The 23095-nt window shown below is 41.8% G+C and overlaps 1 protein-coding gene across 1 annotated transcript in view; it reads right to left on the bottom strand.

The window, feature by feature from the left end:
• LOC138841657 (zinc finger protein 420-like) overlaps positions 1-23095 on the bottom strand; it is a 184692-nt gene that overhangs the window by 126407 nt on the left and 35190 nt on the right. The window lies entirely within an intron of this gene.

Genomic DNA, 23095 nt, shown 5'->3' with positions numbered 1-23095 from the left:
TTTTCATATTTTAATCAACTATATGTATATATTCTTTTTAGTCTTTTTTTCCCATTTCAAAATCAGATTGGTGTTGGGGGTTAATTATAGGACTTCATTTTATATTTTCTAATTCTTTTCATTTAGTAATCTATTTAAAGATATATGCAAATATTTTCTCATATACCATGTTTTTTCTTCTTTGTTGATCATGCCTTTTGGTGCACAAAATTTCAATTGTATGTACTTAGTCTTGTTTGGCTTTGGATCAATCACTTTTGGTGTCCTATCTAAGGAGTCAAATGTAATCTCATGATCCTGTCTTACCATCTTGTCTTCTTGTCCTCCTTTCCCTTTCTTTTTCTCTCCTCGCCACTCCTCTCTTGTCTCCTCTTCTTCCTTCTTTTCCCTATCCTTTTGCTTCCCTTCTCCCCCCCCCCCGCCTTCACCCATTTTCTTTTCTCTGTATGTCTGAGATGAGCACTTGCTGTGTTACCATAATTGGTGTCTAATTTCAAAACTCATGTGACACACCTACCTCAGCCTCACCATGCCTTTCTTGTGCTAGGACTGAAGCTTGAACTCACAGGCCTCATTCACTATTGGTACTGTCACTTGAGCCTTGCTTCCAGCCTGTTTATTAGCTGATTAATTTGTCTACTCAGGCTGGCTTCCAGACCTCAGCCTCCTTAGTAGCTAGGGTAGGATAACAGTTTTGAGCCAGAAATACTTATTTTACTTTGTTTTCTCTTACCTGACTATTTAACACTAACAGTGAATTGGATACTACAATAAAACAAGATTATTGTTATTAGTTTATGTAGAATTTATATTCAACCTAAATTCAAAATATTTCTTGTTTCAAATTAAGTGTTTTATTTTATTTCTAATTATTGTAACTGTTCTTGTAACTATGGTAGATTTTCTTCAGTAAGCAAATAGTTTAGGCTAACACAACTCCATGGAGAATTGTTTTCTAAATAATTTAATTTATTATAGAGGAGATGTACAGAGAGATTACAATTACATGAGTCAGGTAATGAGGACATTTCCTTTTGTTCAATGTCTTATGTTCACTCTCTCCCAAGCACTTTCCCCCATTTCTACTCACAAGTTATATAGTTTATTTTCATCAGTGTTGAATGACCTCCATTGATGCACTTTTTCATCCTGTTTGCACCCATTTCTTTGGCTTTCCCCCACTCTTCAGAAGATACCCTTGTGAATATAACATACATAATTAAAAACATATGTTTTTATTTCAAAGATGAAGTAAGAAAATGGCTACCTTTAATATTGTATAAATCTCAATGGTAGGAACATTTCGCCGATGTCCATTGTACTTTCCATGTTGTTTATTTCACTGAGATTATTAGAAATAGATTATTTAACTATAATGTATTTATCACAGCTTTATTTCTCATATTGATTTCTAGAAAGTTTGTCCTGGGACTTACTTTCAATGTGTCTCTCTTGGTAAATGTAACACCAAGTACTTTATAAATAGCATTTAGGTTAAGATAATGCCATCCATTTATGTGTTCCTGTTCACTTTTTTTTTTGTCAGTCATGGCCTTGAACTCTGGGCTTGGTCCTGTCCCTGCACTCTTCAGCTCAAGGCAAGCACTCTACCGCTTGAGCCACAGCACCACTTCCGGTTTTCTAGTGGTTTATTGGAGATATGAGTCTCACGGACTTTCCTGCCTGGGCTGGCTTTGAACCGCAATCCTCAGATCTCAGCCTCCTGAGTAGCTAGGATTACAGGTGTGAGCCACCGGCACCCGGCTCCTACTCACTTTTTGTCTGGCTGTTCTATCAGTACAAGGTAGTAGTAGTAAAGGTAGTAGTAAAGGTAGATTAAAAAAATTGTGTGGCCTTTTAAACGTGTCCTTGGAGACTATGCTTTTCAGCATACAACTTTTACTATTGAGATATATGATCTGTTAATTATCAATGGTCTGTGGTGCAGTCATACAATTTCTGCTGATGTTTATTCCATTTCATATTATCATTACTTGCATTGTTCATTACTAATTTTGCTTATGTTATCTTTGTATTTATTTATTTTTATTTCTCTATACTTAGTGTATGTCTCTTTTGATACATATCATAGGGAAACCATATTATTAATGACTAAGTTAAAATAGAAACAAACATTTCTACTTTGATTTTTCCTTCTCCCATTCTATAGATAACAACACAGCAAGCTCCAGATATTTTATGTAAAACAAAAGCATATATACAGGAAAATGAAATTCCAGTCTTGGTGTTCTCATGATTACTTGATGTAAATGTACCCTTACAAAAGCTGTTGTCATTAGATGATGTAGCTGTGGACTTCAGCTGGGAGGACCTGACATTGGTCAGAGTACCTGATATGGGGATATAATGCTGGAGACCTACAGTAACCTGGTGTTCTTGGGTGATCAAAAGTCACATTAACTTGCTAGGGCCAAATGGTTCATTTTTAGTATATATGTGAATATTTATCAAACTTTCAATTCTATTAGACATGAGTCCAGTCTGTAAGAAGTTTAATTTCTTTTTAAAGACAACTTCAACTTGATGATATAACTCCTGAGGCAATTTTATTCTCATTCTTCAAGAATCCAAACCAGCAGGATGACAAAAGTTCCAAACTATGTTCCACGGACAGGAGACTGTCTTCCCAAATCTGAGGTAATTTTTGTATGTTGATTCCAATCTAGGACAAGAATGTATATCACTATTGGAAGTATGCTCTGTAAATCATCAATTTAAAGTGGGTATTTATAATCCAAACCTGTCACTGGGTACAGTTTTTCATACTTGTAATCCTAGCTAATTAGGAGGCTGAAATCTGAGGATTTTGGTTTGAAGCCAGCAATGGCCAAAAATTCCACATAAGACTCTTATCTCCAATTAACTATTCAAAAACTAGAAGTGGGCGGAGTGCCAGTGGCTCATGGTTGTAATCCTAGCTACTCAGGAGGCTGAGATCTGAGGTTTGTGGTTCAAAGCCAGCCTGGGCAGGAAAGTCTGTGAAATTCTCATTTCCAATAAACTGCTATAAAACCAGAAGCAGTGCTGTGGCTCAAGTGAGAGAGCACTAGCCTTGAGCTGAAGCACTGAGGGAGAATGCCCAGGCCCAGAGTACAAGACTCACAACCGACAAAAGAAAAAAACAAAACTGGAGTAGAACTGGGACTCAAAACTGGTAGAATGATGGGCTGGGAAGGTGGCTCAGTGGTAGAGCGCTTGCCTTGCATGCCTGAGGCTCTGGGTTCAATTCCTCAGCACTACATAAGCAAAAAGAAAAAAGCCGGAAGTGGTGTTGTGGCTCAAGTGGTAGAGCGCTAGCCTTGAGCTGAAGAGCTGAGGGACAGCGCCCAGGCCCAGAGTTCAGGCCCCATGACCGGACCCCAAAAAAAAAAAAAAAGTTTATGGGTCTGGAAAGGTGGCTCAGTGGTAGAGCACTTGCCTTGCATGCTCGAGGCCCTGGGTTCGATTCCTCAGCACCACATAAAAAAAAGCCGGAAGTGGCGCTGTGGTTCAAGTGGTAGAGTGCTAGCCTTGAGCTGAAGAGCTGAGGGACAGTGCCCAGGCCCAGAGTTCAGGCCCCACGACCGGACCCAAAAAAAAAAAAAAAAAAACTGGTAGAATGCTAGCCTTGAATAAAAGAGCTGATTTCAAGCCACACAACCAGCAAAATAGATCCAAGCCTGGGAGCCAAGGAGCCAGTGAACAATGAGAAATATGATTTAGGAACAACATTCTGAACAGGATATCTGAGATCTTAGACCAATGATTACCCAGCATGAGCAACAGTTCTCCTCTACTTCTTATTATCAGGGCACTGTGTTCCTAAGCCTAAATTGACTGTCATTTGGAGCAAGGTGCAGAACCATGGTTAGGAGTAGCCTCAGACAAGAATTTCACAGGTGAGTTAATTCATCTGGGATAGTGATGTTGGAGCCTGAACCCAGTTGATAAGTTCATCTTGTGCTGTACTGAGCAATAATGTTCCTAATTCCCCTGAGTCCTGTTTGTGGGAGAGAACTAGGTGATCCTTTGTCTCAAACACTTGTGAATTAATAATTTGTATGGAGACATACTGTAGAGTTCAAGTTAGGAATTCTCTTTTTGTGGAAATCATACTGAAACAAAAGAAAGAAAATTCAAATGTAGAATATGAGATTTCATTTTCTTTGAAGCTAGGACTATGCAGGTATAGGAATTGAGTACACCAGAGCTGCTCTCATATGATAAGGAAAGTAGCAATTGGTGATGCACTGAGACTGAGAGTTAGACCAATGCTTTTAGTCTACAGAGAATGATTGAGTAGGAGGTGAGCTGGAATATTTTTGGTCTTCCATGGTTGTGAAGGGATGGAATGCCAGAAAAGAAAATCTGAAGAGACTTTGTCTAAGATGGGGAGAAATGAATTTTAAAATTCCCACAGATACCCAAAGTAATTCTTAGTGAGAATTTAGAATTGAAGAGATGTAATTATAAATCCTTGCTCTCAGGAAACATTACTGCTTAAGCAAAAGCTAAAGGGATGACTAAAACATCCTATGTTCTCCAAATCTACAAAATCATCCTGTTCATCACCTACTGATTGAGAAGCAAAGCAGTAGAATATATAAATTATTTCAATAATATAAAAGAGAACAATGCATTTATTCCCATGTGATAAAAAAATTGAAAAATCTCAAGAATACAATAGGCATATGGTAAGTACTCAGCTTAAAACTCTACCATTATGTAGTTGAGTAGTTTGAGTAAATATTTCCTATGATATAAAAAGAAGAAAAAACAGAAACAGAAAAAAATTCTTTTCCCTTGCAAAATATCACTATTACTTTGTTAATATATTAGAGAGCAAAGCACATATTTCTCATAAATCAATTCTTATTTTGATATTTCAAAATCTCTAACAGGATGGGAGAAATGTTATTGTCTTTATAAAAAGGAATTTGGATCTCTGTTTTTGTCTATTTTTTTCTATGACTCATTTTAGAGTCTAAGAAATGGAAGACATGTTTAAGACCTTCCAGGAAAGTCCAGATGAATGTCTGTATGAAGTAGCAATCACAAATTCTACCACAGTGGAGGAAAGCGTGAGAGTAGTAACAACTTTGTTTGCGCTCCACACATATACCAGAGCTTATTAGGATTAAGGAGAACTCTTTAGGCATGAGGGCTGAAAATTTCATTGAGTGTCAGAACATGCTTCGCTATAGTGAGCCTGAGGAGATGCATGCTGACGATAGGCCTGGTGTGTTTCATGTAGTTGAAGAATCCATCAGGTATTTGGGGCATATTAGTCAAAATGATGGGAGTCCAAATGAGCTGCCATATTTTGAATATGGTGGAGAAGAGAAAGTACTAAATTCATAGACTGTATTCTTTAAATGTAATTGGGTTTGTGTAGGAGAACCCTCCTATAACCATAACAAAGAAATTCTTCAGGGTGGAAGGAATATACCTGAATGTACTGCATGTGAAAAGGCATTCTACTTAAGACCTACAGTCACTACATATCACAAAATACACACTAGACAGCATCTCTATATATGTAGTAAATGGGGAAATTTTTTTGTAAGGAATTAAACCCTACGGAAGCTCAGAGCAATTATTCAGAGAAGTCCAATGAGCATAAGCAATGTACAAAAGCTACCTCTCAGAAGTCAGACCTGACTTTCCAACCTCAAACACCCACAGAAGAGAAACCCTATGAAAATGAGGAATGTAAGAAAATTTCCACCCATAAGTCAGCTCTCAGCACGCATCAGAGAACTGACACAGAAGAGAAACCTCGGAATGTGGCTTAGATACTTGGCCAAGCTTTCTGGGGCCCTGAAGCCCCCACACAGGCCCGGTGGCCTGAACAGCAGAATCTAAGCCTCTGGATTGGTCACTCACCTGGGTAGGAATGAATTAGCCAGTGTTGGATGGGCAGAAGTTACAGCACTTGATTAGGAGAAAGTTACCTTGGTGGTCCTCTGGCGACTCCATTGTAGGACCATGGGCTAAGGCCTGGAGCAGCTGGTCAGTACCCTGTCTGAAGTGGAGGAGGAGCATATCTACTGGGGAACCTATCCCAGGTTTTGTGCACCAAATGTAAGAATCTGTCATGACCATCACAGGGGACCATGGGGGGGCAGGCACAGGAGAAAGAATATTATAAGGTTTATTAGAGGGGCTATATCTGTTGTAAGTAAATCATCCAAAAGCCACATTTTAAAATATAGAGTATTGGAGTCTTTATTATACAGTGAACAGGCTGCAGGCCACCAGTTGTTACAAAGGCCTACAGCACGCAAATACACATAACCCAGCTAGGAAACATGCTAAAGAGGAAAGTAATAACAAGAACAATACCAACAAGCCAATTCAGCTCCAATGGAGAGCTGAATTGGGACTCCATGATGACTGGAGATAAGCCAGGAGATGGGACACATGACAGGATCAGAGACACATGACAGGATCAGAGACACATGACAGGATCAGAGACACAAGTGGCATGGAGTCCAGCGGCTAGGCTGGTCCAGGCCTAAAATATGTTGGCACAGAGGGCAGATCCTCAGAAAATTCCCAGTCCCTGATTCAGTAACCTATCAGCCAAGTGCCTGCCCATGCCTCCAGGGGTCTGCGCATGCCTATTACTTGCTAGGCAGGCAATGGGGGTGGGCCAGGGGTCCTTCCCCCAGCATGAAGATAATATGCCAGACCCTACCATCCACCATGTGGCCCATATGGCGCTGGCCAGACGTGTCCTCCTTACTTCTTATCTCCTCAGGAAAGAGAGCAGTTGGCATATACTCCTATCCAGGTTGAAGGAGCGTCTAGGGGAGAAAGTGAGAGCTGAAGTGAGTGAGGTAAGTGCTTGCTAGGTAGGTCTGAGTGAAGGGATGGAGTGGCCAGCTGTTTTGAAGGAATTCAAGGGCAGGAAGTGAAGTGGATTCTGAGATGGGGCCCAAACTGGTATGATTCCATTTTGAGCTTTGCCTTTGTTTTAGGAATTTTAGACTTGATAGGCCTAGTTCCTGTGTAGTAGGAAGACCCCCTACTCAGGCAGGCAAGCCCACCTAGTCATCCAGAGTGACAGAGCCCACCGCAACAAAGTTGATATTAAAGAAGCAACTTTATTGAGAAGGTTCCTACACTTACTGGCCAGGGCCGCAGCACAGGCTCGGGAGCTGATACTGCGACCCCGAATGGCCCACGTGCTTAGGTTTTTAAAGGCAAAAATCAGAAGGTGAAGCCTGGTCACATAGGCGACCAATGAGATTTTCACACACCCCAAAGACTGCACAGTCATACCAGACCACACGCAGGTGGCCAGTGAGGTTACACTTTGTCACATAATGGCTGTTTAAACCAGCCTATCACTTTTGGTTTAAATGACTCGCGAATTCAATGGTAAAGCGGAGCTTAAGGTAAACATACACAAGGGAGTTTAGTGGAGTTTAACATAAGCATGTGAAAAAGGTAGAGTTTATAGTAAACTCGGGAAGTCACCAGCATGCCAGCCAGCATGCCAGCATGAGCCGGATTACTGGCTACCTGTTTAATCAGTCAGTCTTTTTTTTTTTTTTTGGTCAGCCGTGGGGCTTGAACTCTGGGCCTGGGCACTGTCCCTCAGCTCTTCAGCTCAAGGTGAGCGCTCTACCACTTGAGCTACAGTGCCACTTCCAGTTTTCTGGTGGTTTATTGGAGATAGGAGTCTCAAGGTCTCTCCTGCCCGGGCTGGCTTTGAACCGAGATCCTCAGATCTCAGCCTCCTGAGTAGCTAGGATTACAGGTGTGAGCCACCAGCGCCCGGCTAATAGGTCAGTGTTTAACAAAACAATGAAGGTGGGTTAAGTTAAGGGGAGGGGGACCTAGAAGCATTCTTTTCATTCCAAGAACTGGGCTGCTTGGAGCCAAGGTTTTTGTTTTTTTCCATAATCCCTAAAACAAAAACAAAACCTGTAAAGAATCAGGGCATAGTTCACCTGGAATGAAGAAAATGCATCTGGTCCCTCTCCCCTTAACAACCTAACCCACTCTTGATTGTTCAGTTAAAGACTGACCCATAAGGGGCTGGGAAGGTGGCTCAGTGGTAGAGCACTTGCCTTGCTATGCCTGAGGCCCTGGGTTCGATTCCTCAGTACCACATAAGCAAAAAGAAAAAAGCTGGAAGTGGCACTGTGGTTCAAGTGGTGGAGCGATAGCCTTGAGCTGAAGAGCTGAGGGACAGTGCCCAGGCCCAGAGTTCAGGTCTCACGACCGGACCAAAAAAAAAAAAAAAAAAGACTGACCCATAAAACTGGTTGTAATCTGGCTCCAACTGGCAATATCATATGCTTATGGTAAACCCTTACTTTTGCACATGCTTACAGTAAACTCTGCCTATTGGTCACCTGTGTGTGGTCTGGTATGATTGTACAATCCTTTGTGTGTGTTACGATCCCATTGGTCAGCTGCTTGTGACCAGGCTCAACCTCATGGATTTTGCCTTTAAAACCCAAAGAATGGGGGCCGCTTGGGGTTGCAGTATCAGCTCCCGCAGTTGCTTTGGCCCTGACTGGTCTGTGTAGGAACCTTCTCAATAAAGTTGCTTCTTTGTTAACAACTTCGTTGTGGTGGGCTCTGTCACTTTGGACGATTAGGTGGGCTTGCCTGCATGAGTAGGCCTCCTACTATAGGAGGCCCCGGGTCTAGGTTGAGCTGAGGACCAAATGTGTGGATAATACTAACAGATACCAGTTATACATTTTCCTGAATTGTTAGTGGCAAAGAGATATTTTTGCCAAGCTTACTCCTGCAGATGACTAAGATTTAAGACAAACTTTTAAGCAAATTACCTTAGCTTGGCAACATTTTTCCAGGGTCAGCTGCTCTTGACCAGGCTCAACCTCATATTAGCATATTAAATACTTCTATTGAAGAATGCTGGGTGGGGATTCCCTGGAGCCCACCCAGTAACTGACTTTACTTTTTGTCCCAATTGTCTAGAGCATTTTACATATCAATTGACCTTTGAATACCTTCAGTTGGATGGAGCTACTCTGTCTACTCACCTGGCAGCCTGACTTTCTTTTGCCAATTTTAGTTGGGAGCACTTTACAATTTTTAAACTGCTAAGATTAGCTAGTTGTTTTGAACCAGGTCCTCAGCTTCCTGCACACTCTCAGAGTATGCAGAGTAGGACACAGCACATAGCAGGATCTGGTTTCCCCCATAGAGAAGACACAAGACCAAACAGAAGAGGCTCCAGACCAAGACAAACACAGAAAAAAGCCAGCTAAGGTCAGGCAGACCCCAACACAACCATATCCAGAATTCTCTTCTGTATGAGAGCACTTTTGGTGGGAGTTGATCCACAGATCTTCCCGCTAGAGGTTGCAGAATTCTCCACAGTATGAGAGTCTGCTGAGTGAGTGACTCCCACTCTGGGCCACCAAAACCTCTCAGCACCCTCCAATGGGAGAGCACATGTCCCTTTACCACTTCAATTTACAGATGGACTGTGTAGTCTCAGGTTTCAGAAAAATACATAAACAAAATATAGGACAAAGAAACAGTTCCAGAAGATTTCTTTTTTAATTTTTTTTTGTTTGGGTCTGGTCGTGGGTCCTGAACTCTGGGCCTGGGCGCTGTCCTTCAGCTCTTCAGCTCAAGGCTAGCGCTCTACCACTTGAGCCACAGCACCACTTCTGGCTTTTTTCTTTTTGCTTATGTGGTGCTGAGGAATCGAACCCAGGGCCTCATGCATGCAAGACAAGCGCTCTACCACTGAGCCACCTTCCCAGCCCCTTCCAGAAGATTTCTAAGCCACTCCAAAAAGATGTTTGGATGAAATTTCAAGCATTGATGAGTTGGCTGTCAGAGTGGCGCAAAGACTACTGGGCCCTGGAACTTCACAGGGGTGGCATACCTCTCCTGTATGGGTTTCCTTCCCTTGGCAGCCGGCCCACCAAGACCATCCACCAGTGGCTTCAAGGAGCCCCGATGCCCTCCTTGGCACTGGGATCTCCAATGAGACCCCATCTGTTGTAAGGTGAAATGATCCCAGAAGGCACATTTTGGAAGATGGGATATTGGAGTCTTTATTACACCACTAGCAGTCAGCAGGCAGCCCATTGTTATGAATGCCTACAGGCCCCAAAATACACATAATATGGCTAGGAAATAGGCCAGAGAGAAATGAAAAAAAAAACAATACCAACAAACCAATTCACCTCCCATGGAGAGCTGAATTGGGACACCATGATACCTGGAGATGAGCCAGGAGACAGGACAAAGGACACAATCATGGAGACACAGGTGGTATGGACTAAAGAAGGTTCTAACGGGGGTGGGGGGGTGGGGGGGTGGGGGGGGGGGTGGGGGGGGTTGGGGGGGCAAGCCCAACGGAAATTCTTAGTCCCAGGCTGACAGGTTCAGTAACCTATACCTATCAGCCAAGTGCCTGTCCCTGCCTCCAAGGATCACCTGGACAAGCCTACTCACGGGAGATGGGGCATTTCCAAAAACAGAGAATAATAGTGTCTCAAGGTGTAGAGTGAAGGACTAAGCTAATTCCATTCTAAAAGCAAGCCATGATTTCCTGTAAAACTGGCCTCAGGTTGAACTTAAGGGACAAAACAGTTATTGGAAAAACCAGTCCTCGAAAGGTTATCAGAAAGCTTGCAATCAAAACTGCAATTATACCCCTAGCAACCGTCAGTTAGACAAGGGTTGAGAAAAACACAACCCCAGTTACTGGAAAATGGGCGGGATGGTCAGATTCCTCGTAGAAGAGGCTGTAGAGTCAGGGCCACCTAACCCAACCACAGGAGCCGCCCTAAACAGTAAACTCCTGGCCACAACTGATAAACAGTTTAAAAATATATTGTTGCCTGCATTCCTGTGGTCAGTCTTATGTATCCCAACTAATGATCTGCTTGCTATGTATGATTTAACCAATCCTGTAACTACTAAGTTGGAAAGCCCCTACCTTTACTGGAAATGATTATGCCCCTAACCAATGAGCCTACCCTGAAATTTGCTCTCGAAATGCTGACCAATTATGTAGAAACTCACGAACCTTAAACTCCCTCCTATATGCTGGAAACCCTATAACAACCCTGCTGAACATGTGGTCGGGGCTCACAACTCTGACCCACTGCATTGGTGACAATTGTGAGTCCAGGCTCAAGTTTGCAAATAAAGAACTCTTTTGCTGTTTGCATTGGTCGTGGTCTCTGGGGGTTGCTTGGGGGTCTTGAGTTCGAGTCTAATATAGAGTAGTACCACTGTTGAGTGGAAAATATCAAGGAGAGACCTCAAATCCTGAGTTCAGTCTCCAGTATTGGCAATAATAACAATAACAATAACAATAACAACAACAACAACAATAATAATAATAAATGTGTTACCAGCTGAACTCCTTTGAATAAATGGGATGTTGTGATTCATACATATAATTCCAGCTATATGAGAGGCCTAGTAGGAGTACTTCAGAATGTTAACCAGCCCTTTTTTATAGAACACAGTTTATAGAAGACAGATGGGAAAGGGAATGACTCCCAAATGGCCATGTGTGTGTATATGTGTGTATTTTTGCCTGTGTCTATGTGTATGTTTCTGTGTCTGTCAGTATGGTGTAAAAATAGAAGAGCCAAGGCTACATGTGACTGCCAATCTCCCTATTTTTTGCAAAGGTTCTATAGAAGAGGCAGTGGAGTGAACAGGGCAACTGGTAGGAATAAGCTAGCAATAGCAAATCTTGCTATGTAAATCCACTGTCTTTTTCTTATAGATGTAGACATGGCCAGAACTTAAAGACTCTGTTGGAAAAAAAAATATTGGAATTATGGTAGACCTCGGAAGCCTGAGGTGAGACTCTGAGTGAAACCTCTTTTTCCTAAAGAGAAAAGATTCCTTCAGCTTGCCCCTGAGGGCTCATGTTTTTATTCTTAGCTTCTCCAGAGGCCAAGATTTGAGAATCTTGGTTTGAAGCTAGCCTTGGCAGAAAAGTTAGTACATATATTTCCAATTGACCACCTAAAAATTGTGAAGTGGAGCTGTAGCTCAAGTGGTACTAGTGTTAGTTTAAAAAAATAGCTGCAAGCTGGGCGCCGGTGGCTCACACCTGTAATCCTAGCTACTCAGGAGGCTGAGATCTGAGGATTGTGGTTCAAAGCCTGCTGGGGTAGGAAAGTCAGTGAAACTCTTATCTCTAATAAACCACCAGAAAAACCGGAAGTGGCACTGTAGCTCAAGTGGTAGAGCGCTAGCCTTGAGCTAAAGAGCTGAGGGACAGTGCTCAGGCCCAGAGTTCAAGGCCCATGGCTGGCAAAAAATAAAAAAATAGCCGGGGGGGGGGCTGAGAAGGTGGCTCAGTGGTAAAGCCCTTCCCTTTCATGAATGAGGCCCTGGATTCTATTCCTCAGCACCACATAAGAGGAAAAAAAAGCCAGACATGGTGCTGTGGCTCAAGTAGTAGAGCGCTAGCCTTGAGCTGAAGAGCTGAGGGACAGCGCCCAGGCCCAAAGTTTAGGCCCCACAACCGGACCCCCCCCCCAAAAAATAGCTGGGAGCCAGGGGCTCAAGCCTATAATCCTACCTACTCAGGAGGCTGAGATCTAAAGATCATGGTTCAAAGCCAGCCTGGGAAGGAAAGTCCATGAAATTCTTATCTACAACAAACCACTAGAAAACTGGAAGTAGTGCAGTGGCTCATGCAGTAGAGCACTGGCTTTGAGCTGAAGAGTCCAGGGACAGCATTCAAGCCCAGAGTTCAAGCCCTATGACCACCACCACCAACAACAAAAAAGATAAAAGATCAAGGATGACACTCAGGTCCTGAGTTCAAGACCTAGGTTTGGCACAAGAAAAAAAGAGTTCTTCATAAACAACTTCTTTTAATTCAAGCAAACAGTTCAGGCCTTATTAGGGATGACTGGGTTATATAGGATTTGGATTCCTGGTCTTGGTTTACTAAGCACTTCCTGCGGTAACACAAACATGTTTTTAAACTCCTACAGGATGTATTTAATTACTTAACCATATAATGGCATCCATGTTGGTTCTAGGAATTCCAAACGTAGTTAATATTTCTGTGTATATATAGATGGATATGTTTTATTCTAACATTCCATAAAATATCTGATCCTCTACATTATGTTCAAAAGGGTTAAAAAAGTTCCTTCTTTTTCTTTTTTCTGGTCATGGGGCTTGAACTCTGGACCTTGGCACTGTACTTCAGCTCTTCATCTCAAGGAAAGTACTCTACCGCTTGAGCCACAGCACCACCTTCAGTTTTCTGGTGGTTAATTGGAGATAAGAGTCTCACAAACTTTTGTGTCTGGGCTGGCTTTGAACCATGATCCTCAGATCTCAGCCTCATGAGTAGCTAGGATTACAGGCATGAACCATTGGTCCCCGACAGTATTTTATTTTGTAAAAGCCATATTTCATGAGCCCAACCTCTAAAAGTATTATTCTTTGATTTACCAAAAATAAGAATTCTAACTGTGCACTGTGCAGCATTAAAGCCATCCTCTGAGACATTTACAATTTTTAAAACAAAAATGGATAAAGTGTAATAGTATGTGGTAAGATCTTCTGGGTAGCAAATTTTCCATTTTTTATCTTCTGAATTTGATTTTTTAAAGTAGTATGGGCATGCTCCACAATGCCCTGTCCTTGTGGATTATAGGGGATACACATGGTAAGAGTAATATGTAGTTGTGAGCACAATGTTTTAAAGGCTTGAGAAATACAAGTAGGACCATTATGTTTTAATTTGTAGGGGCAAATCCATAAAGGCAATAGCTCAAATAAATGTTTAGTAATATCTCTATAAGCCTTTCCTGTGTGATAGGAGGCAAGAAGTAATCTAGAGTAAGTATCTAAAGAAACATGAATATAGGATAAGTAGCCAAAAGAGGGAACATGAGTCACATCCATTTGCCATAGCTGCCCCTGCAGAAGACCCTGTGGGTTAACTAACCCCAATGGTGTGGGAAGCATGTGCCAGTGGATAACAGGCACATTGGCAAACTATTGCACAGGCTTGTTTATGAGTTAATCTAAACTGCTTACAAAGGGCAGCTGCATTTTGATGAAATTTTTGATGGGCCTCAAGTGCTGCATCAACAGGGGATTGAATAAGTATCACCAACCGAGTTAATTTATCAGCCAGGGCATTGCCAAATGTTAAAGATCCAGGTAAAAGAGAATGAGAGCATACATGGCAAATAAATACAGGAGTTGTGTACTATAAAAGTTGCTGTTGGAGGGTAGTAAAAAAATGTAACAGTTCCTCATTTGAGATGAGAATAATGGCATCACAAATGTGTTGTATAACAGAAACAACATACTGACAATCTGAGTACAAATTTATAGCAAAAGGGTACTGTTGTAAAGCCAAAGTATCAGAAAATACCTCCACCCTTTGTGCAAAAGTGTTATTATATTGTACCTGGATGGTGGAAGTGTGATGTGGGGATTCCAATACGAGCTCCACCTTTTTATTTTTAGACTCACCAATAAACATATTGGGGACATTAGCAATGGGCTTAGAATAAATAAAGGAAGGGCTGGGGAAATGGCTCAGTGGTAGAGTGCTTGACTTGCATGCATGAGGCTCTGGTTCATTTCCTCAGCACCACATAAGCAGAAAAAGTTGGAAGTGGCACTGTGGCTTAAGTGGTAGAGCACTAACCTGGAGCTTAAGAGCTGAGGAACAGTGCGCAGGCCCAAGTTTGGCCCCATGACAGACAAAAAGAAAGAATAAATAAAGGAGCAGGCAGTAATAAAATGATCTCCCCAAAATGTAATGGTGATGTAGGCAAGTGAAAAAGTACTTGCCCAGAAAAATTGGCCATAGCCATTTGTCATTTTATGGAGGTCTGTAATAGGCTATTAAACTCCATTCTAGTTATGTGCAGGCCCAAGGCATTAGGCTCATGCCCAGTCAATTGAATAAAATGCCTATGTCCCTTAGAAATAAGTAAGGAAATTGAAGCAATTAAAGGGTTAATAAAATTTTTGGAATGTAAGGCCAAAAATATCCATTTAATGGGAGTATCCTGCCAAAGGACAGCAATAGGGAATTTACTAGGATTTAAAATATATAAAACAATTGTTTGGATCTATGTGGACAAGTGGGCCTCACCAATTTGTACATTTAACAACTTTTTTAAAAAGTTGGGTGTGGTATTTGAACTCTTTCTGGGTGCTGTCGCTGAGCTCTTCAGCTCAAAGCTAGTGCTTGAGCCACAGCGACAATTCCAGCTTTTTTTTTGCTTATGTGGTGCTGAGGAATCAAACCCAGGGCCTCATGAATGCAAGGCAAGCACTCTACCACTGAGCCACATTCCCAACCCCCATTTAACAACTTTTAGGGCTTTAACAACTTTAGGCGTTGGGGAGGCTGAGTTAGAGTCATCCTGTAAAATCTGAAAAAGAGATTGTAACTGCTTTGAATTAATTCGTAATGAGGGGAGAATCCAATTGATGTCTCCCAATAACTTTTGAAAATCACTCAGTAGCCAGGCGCTGGTGGCTCACGCCTGTAATCCTAGCTACTCAGGAGGCTGAGATCTGAGGATCACGGTTCAAAGCCAGCCTGGGCAGGAGAGACCATGAGACTCTTATCTCTAATAAACCACCAGAAAATCGGAAGTGGCACTGTAGCTCAAGTGGTAGAGCATTCACCTTTAGCTGAAGAGCTGAGGGACAGCACCCAGGCCCAGAGTTCAAGCCCCACGACCGACAAAAAAAAAGAAAAAAGAAAAAAAGAAAATCACTCAGTGTTTGTAATTGCTCAGTCCTTATTTTTAGTTTTTGGAGAGTAACTTTGCTGTGGAAGATGTGATAACGTAGATATGAAAGAGGATGTTGTCTCTGAACTTTTCAGGGGGCATAATCAGGTCATACAGCCATAAAGACTGTTGTATAAATTAAAAAATTAGATCAACTTGTTTTTTATTTGATACTCCAATCAGGATATCATACATGTAATGGATTATATAGGCAGAGGGGTACTTTTTACATGGGCTGTATGGCTTTGTCCACATAGGGTTGGCATTCCATGGGGCTGTTGGCCATTTTCTGAGGCAGCACTGTCCATTTATATTTGTCATAGGGCTTAATCATATTGATGCTGAGAACAGAAAAAGCAAATATTTTCCCATTCCCTGTATAAAGAAGTATGGTTAAAAAAATAACAACAACAATCTTTTCACTCCAATACCATAAAGAAAAAGATAATGGAATAGCTGTTGGTGAGGGCAAGCCAGGTTGCAAGGCACCTATAGAAAACAGCTTTATTATTCTCTCACAAGTCCTGAAGAAGTCTCCATTTCCTTGGTTTTTTAAAAAATAATAAAGACAGGGATGTTTCAGGAACTAGTGGAAGGTTTAATGGGGCCTTGTGACAACTGTTTATGAACTAGACCCTTGGCAGCTTTAAGTTTTTTAGTTTTTTAAGGCAAGGGCCACTCAATGACCCATAGAGGTGTTGAGGTCTTTCAACGTATAGGTTTTGTATGTAGAGCTGCCATTATCAGTATGGCCCTGTGGAAAACCTAAGCCCTGTCAGTCTGAATTTGCAACAGGCTGGTGAGGTTCGAACCTTCCTTTCCCTTGTGGAACATTTTATCATACCCTTGATTAAGTATTTGTTGAGTAACAACTGGGCTGGGACTGTTGATGGAAGCACCCATCAGAGACAACTCGTTCTGGCCCCACAGATTTACTGGAAGATCAGGCAAAACAAAGGGTTGAAAGACACCCAGATGACCTTCCTTGGTCAGCCACCACAGCATGGCAGAACATTTTTGAGTAACTTTGGACATGCCTGTACCCTGCAGCAGGGTGAGGGTATCTTCTTTTGGTCAGGAGGGAGGCCATTGTAGGCCAGGTATAACAGAAACATTAGCTCCAGTGCCAGTTAGGCCTGTAAAAAGCTTCCTTCCTATGTAGAGTTTTAACTTAAGTTGCTCTTGTCCAATTTTTGAAGTGAAAGGCCTTATCTGTGGAGCCAAAGCCTCTATCTTCCCTGTTAGGTTGAAGAGACTTATCAGAAGGAGAAACTAAAGAAAACAAATCAATTGAGCAATGGGAGTATGAGCAGGAACAAGCAAGGTTCCTTTTTTTAAGCCATCATAATTTTAATCTCTCTGATATAATCATTATCAATACTCCAGGGTAAACAATCAGTCCTTTTATAGTCCAGCTAGACTTGCTCAACACCTGTCCCAGGTAGCAAAGGTCCCAGACCCCTGTAGGAATGGCAACTGGAGTTCTCCCCCCAAATACAGCCTCTGTTGTTTGTCTCCATCTTGTAAAACAGGAAAATGTTGGAAATCCCCAGGATCCTCCCACCACATCTTAAGCAGTCAGAATAGATGATTGTACTGCAGACATAGGAGTCTGAATTAAGATCAGGTGGTAATTGCCTTCCCTTATATCATAGGGAAAGTAGCTCTCACAGGGATAGGCATAGGAGTGGCTGTGGCCTTGGAGGGTTTTTGTCTTTTTTTGTAGGTTGTGGGTCTTGAACTCTGGGTTTGGGCACTATCTCTGTGCTCTTCAGCTCAAGGTGAGCACTCTACCACTGGAGCCAAAGCACCACTTCTGGTTTTCTAGTAGTTTATTGGAGATAAGAGTCTCACAGATTTTCCTGCCCAGGCTGGCTTTGAACCATGATCCTCAGATCTCAGCCTCCTGAGTAGCTAGGATTATAGGTGTGAGCCACTGGCACCCAGCTCTTTGTCTTCTTTACAGAGTGTCAAAACTCTGACACAGATTTCTAATGTTTCTAACACTCCCACAGTAAGGCTGACAATCCTCTCTCTCCACATCTGATGTACAAAGGAGGGTCTCTTTATTCTTCCCCTCAGACAAGGATTTTATAGAAATAATTTCAATCTGGTGATTGGGACCAAGACTCTCTCGAATTATATTGCAAACAGAAAATGTCTGAGGAGAGATAGCATGTTTTCCTCTGATTTTTATATGACTTTTAAAATTCTTGATCTACCTTTTGCCATATAGCCAAATCCACTGCTCCCTCTTTGGGGAACCATGGGCAGAGATCCTCCACAACCTCAAAAGATTCCTCTAGCCCATTTGAACTAATCTTGCAGCCTTTTTGCCTCACATGGGCCAAGAAGGCCATCACAGTCACCTTTCTTTGCTGTGTTTCATGGACTTTCCTGCCCAGGCTGGCTTTGAAGTGGGATCTTCAGGTCTCAGCCTCCTGAGTAGTTATGATTACAGGCGTGAGCCACACTGCCCGGCTTTGTTTTGCTTTCTAATTTTTTTTTATTGTAAATGTGATGTTCAGAGTAGTCATAGTTACATAGTCATGCAGTGTACATTTCTTTTTGAACTGTGCTATTATTTTTTATTTATTTTAGGTGTGCAAATTAGTTTCATTTAGCACTTTCAAAATATATGTATTTACTTTAATCAGATTAACTCATTCTGGGGTCATCTCTTCACTTGTTCACACCCTCCTTCCCCACTTCTATCATTCAACTAATTTCAGTGAGTTCCTGTATGCAGTCTTCATACTTTAGAATCCTGTATATCAGTGTTATTCAGTATCTGTCATTCCTGTTCCTTCTATTACTCCACCTTGGCATCCTGAGATAGATTGGATATTATAATTTTGGGTTAAGGATGTGATTATACATACATACACACACACACACACACACACACAAACACACACACACACACAGGAATGCATATGTATATTTTTAGGACTCCATTCCATATTTTTTTTGGTTGTGGGGCTTGAACTCTGGGCCTGGGTGCTGTAGCTGAACTCTTCACCTCAAGGCAAGCACTCTACCACTTGAGCCACAGTGCCACTTCTGGTTTTCTGGTGCTTACTTGGAATAAGAGTCTCAGGGAAGCTAGGCATATGTGGCTCACACCTGTAATCTTATCTACTCAGGAGGCTGAGATCTGAGGATTGCAGTTCAAATCCAGTTCTGGCAGGAAAGACCATGAGACTCTTATCTCCAATAAACCACTCAGAAAACTGAAGTGGCATTGTGGCTCAAGTGGTAGAGTGCTAGCCTTAAGCTGAAGAGCTGAGGGAGAGGTCCCAAGTCCAGAGTTCAAACCCAGGAAAGACAAAAAAAAAAGTCCCAAAGACTTTACTGCCCCGGCTAGTTTTGAACTGCAATCCTCAGATCTCAGCTTCCTGAGTAGCTAGGATTACAGGCATAGGCCACCAACACCCAGCTTCCATTCCATATTATATGAGAGCTAGATTTTGATCAAATAACAAGTTTATATAGTTACATTGGATCCCTGGCTGCATTTTCCTCTTCTTCTCTTCATTTGTCTACCACTTTCCCCTTAATCCCACTTCACCCCTTTCAAATACCCACTTTCTGGTGAAAATTTTGCAAATCTACTTTTCAGCCACCCTCTCTTTTTTGTCATTTAGTCCTTCTGCCTACCAGGATGAGAAGTATCATAATGCCCTAATACAGAGATGGAAGATGAGTTGTAGTTCTTAGCATTAAACTGACACAAGCAGAGATAACCTGAGTGTGTAACCTAAGTGTGTAACTCCTCAAGATGTGGGACAGATTCCTGAATTCCAGTTGTAGAACAAACACACCACTGATGGTTTGGAATTTTGTGAAATATTTTAGAGTTCTGAGTCATTTCCACTTTCTTTCATGTCTAAGCCACATTTTCTTTGTCTATTCATTCACTCTAGTGCTTCTAGACTGCTTCCACAGCTTGGCTATTGGGAACAGTGCTGCAATAAAGATGGGTGTGAACATGGCTCTATTCTATCCTGATATGAATTCCTTCAGATGTATGCCCATGGGTAGTATTGTTGGATCCTGTGGTACTTCTATTTTTTAGCTTTTTGAGAAATATCTATACCATTTTCCCCTAGTTATTACACTAATTTAAACTCAAACATCCTCACTAGCAGTTATTTTAGTGTACTTGATGTCCACTCTGATTGGAATGAGATGAAATTTAAATGTCATTTCAATTTGCATTTTCTTTATGGCCAAGGATGCTGAGCATTGCTTCATCTACAGATGTTCTCAGTTGTACTTTTTTTTTTCATTTTTGGTCAGTCATGGGGCTTGAACTCTGGGCCTGAGCACTATCCCTGAGCTCTATAGCTCAAGGCGTGTGCTTTACAACTTGAGCCATAGTGCCACTTCTGGTTTTCTATTGGTTAATTGGAGATAAGTGTCCCATGGACTTTCCTGCCTGGGCTGGCTTTGAACCACAATCCTCAGACTCCTGAGTATCTAGGATTACGGCATGAGCCACTGGTGCCCAGTTCTCAGTTGTACATCTTTGGGAGCTAAGTTCACTTTTTTTTTTGTCAGTCATGGGTCTTAAACTATGGGTCTGGGTGCTGTCCCTGAGCTCTTCAGCTCAAGGCGAGCGCTCTACTGCTTGAGCTACAGTACCACTTCTGGTTTTCTAGTGGTTTATTGGAGGTAAGAGTCTCATAGACTTTTCTGCCCTGGCTGGCTTAGAACCGTGTCCTCAGATCTCAGTCTCCTGAGTAGATAGGATTACAGGTGTGAGCCACTGGCGCCTGGCAAGTTCTACTCTTGTCCTGTCAATTCATTTATGTATTTATTAAATGGATTATTGGTTCTTTGGGAGTTTAGATATTTGAGCTCTCTTTATATTGGTCATTAGTCTGTTTTTGTTGAGAAATGTTTTCCCATGCTGCAGTCTATTATACTGTTGTTTTAATTATACTTAGTAAAATCTGTGATCTGTTGAGAATGTGGCTTAGTGGAAAATTGCTTGCTTAGCATGCGTGAAACTCTTGGGTTTGATTCCTCAGTACCACATAAATAGAAAAAGCTGGAAGTGGCACTGTGGCTCAAGTGGTAGAGCGCTAGCCTTGGGCTGAAGAGCTGAGGGACAGTGCCCAGGCCCCAGAGTTCAAGCCCCAGACTGACAAAAAAATAGAATCTTTCATAAAATTATTCAAATAATTAAAGGCCATACTGTTACTTAATACACATGTGCTGAAGAATTTCTATGATATTAAAACCTATATGCTCCTTATTCTCCAGATATCTGATTTTCCTTTTATTTTTTTTTTTTTTGTTACAACTCAGCAAAATAAAATTCCGGGTTGATTGTTGTACAACATTGTTTCACACATACATCAAACAGGCCAAAAAAATAAATGAACAGCAACTTCATAGACAAAAAAAGGAAAAAAAAAAGAAACCTTTTTATCTTTGGCCTTTTTAACCATCTCATACAAACCAACTACTGTACTTATAGTACAGCTAAGTGCAAATACAGAAAATGTTACTGGAATGCTCGGAATAAGATTTTATTGTTTTTGCTTTATTTTTGTACAAGTTTTTTTTTCTCCTTTGAGATTATAATGAACATGATTACACACAAGTAGTCAGAAGGACAGAATGCTCTGAGGGTTATCGAAGATCATTAAAAATGGATGACCCCTAACAATATGTACAAAACTATAAAATGTAACTAAAAATAGAAACAAAATTTCCTTTTTAAAGTACTTTTAAGAAAAAAAGCAGGGCCTTGGAAGTTTTGGTATTTCCCCTCCCTGTTGCAAATTCCAGTTGTGGATTTGGTGGGGTGGTGGCAGGCTTCCCTACTTCCACATTTAGATTCTGAGACAGGAAGTAGAGGGTGAATAGGTCACGTGGCCTTTTTATAATGTTTTAGTTTTTGCTGTCTAGTCATCCTCATCAGTCTTGTCTTCTTCCCTCTCCTCCTCCTCTTCTTCTTCCTCTTCTTTCTTTCTTTCTTCTTCTTCTCCTTCTCCTTCTCCTTCTCCTTCTTCTTCTTCTTCTTCTCCTCCTCGTCCTCCTCCTCCTCCTCCTCCTCCTCGTCGTCGTCCTCCTCCTCCTCCTCCTCGTCCTCCTCCTCGTCCTCCTCCTCATCCTCCTCCTTCCCCTTCTCCTTCCCCTCCTTCCCCGCCTCCTCCTCCTCCTCCTCCTCCTCCTCCTCTTTCTCCTTCTTCTTCTTCTTCTTCTTCTTCTTCTTCTTCTTCTTCTTCTTCTTCTTCTTCTTCTTCTTCTTCTTCTTCTTCTTCTCCTTCTCCTTCTCCTTCTCCTTCTCCTTCTTCTTCTTCTTCTTCCACCTCATTATCAGTCTCCTGCTCTCCATTTTCCTCATTAGCATTCCTGTTGGCCAGGGGTGTCTCTTCCATTCTCTGCCTCCTCTACAACATCCTTCTTCTCCTTCAAGTCCTTGGTGGGTCTCTCGGAGCTGGTGTCCACAGAGAGTCTGACATGGGTGTGGAGGTGGGGGGGGGGGAGGAGGAGTACACCTGTGATCCAGTGCAGCAAGGGAAAAAAGAAAGCAGGAGTTTGGAGAGTCAGGCGAGAAAGCTACCAGAGTCTTTGGTGGCTGAGCAGGCGTGGTAGAGGAAGCTGCAGCGAGCTGGATCTGGGAACAATGCAAAGATGGCTTCAGAGCAGCCAGTGGGGGGGCCAGAGATCGGATTTTTACATAATTGGCTAATGCCTGTCTCTTTTTTTTGCCAGTACCTGAGCTAGAACTCAGGTTTGTGCTTCTTCAGTTTCCTCTTTCATAGCTGTCTCTCTACTCCGAGCCATGCCTCCCACTCAGCTTTTTGCTGGTTAATTGAAGCTAAATTCTTTGTAGTCTTTTTGATCTTTCAGATCAAAATCTTTCCACATTTGTAATATTTTAAAGATTTCTTCCCTGTGTGTCCTATGAACTTGGATCCATGAATATTTGGTAAAGAAGGACTTTCCACATTTGTTACATTAGTATTTTCTTGTCTGTGTCTGTTCTCTGATGCTGTGTCTTCCAGTTGAAGGACTGCACATTTGTATATCTTAAGGTTTCTATCTTGTGTGGATTCTGTGTTGCAATCTCAATTTTCTTCCAGATGAAAGACTTTCCCCATTTGGACTTTCCTAAGTTATTGCATTTGTGTGAATCAACTTATGTGTGTTCAGCTGTGAGCTCCATGTCTTTCCACATTTGTTACATTCATAAGGTTTCTCTCCTATGTGTATTCTCTGGTGGAGAGTAAGCTTTGGCTTGTTAATGAAAGAATTTCCACATGTTACATTCATAAATTTTCTCACCTGTGTGTTTTCTGGTGGAGAGTAAG

The sequence above is a fragment of the Dipodomys merriami genome, unplaced genomic scaffold, assembly GCF_024711535.1.
Source record: "Dipodomys merriami isolate MVZ:Mamm:240054 unplaced genomic scaffold, mDipMer1.0.p SCAF_325, whole genome shotgun sequence".
Classification (NCBI taxonomy): Eukaryota; Metazoa; Chordata; class Mammalia; order Rodentia; family Heteromyidae; genus Dipodomys; species Dipodomys merriami.
This window is presented reverse-complemented; position numbering and strand designations above follow the sequence as displayed.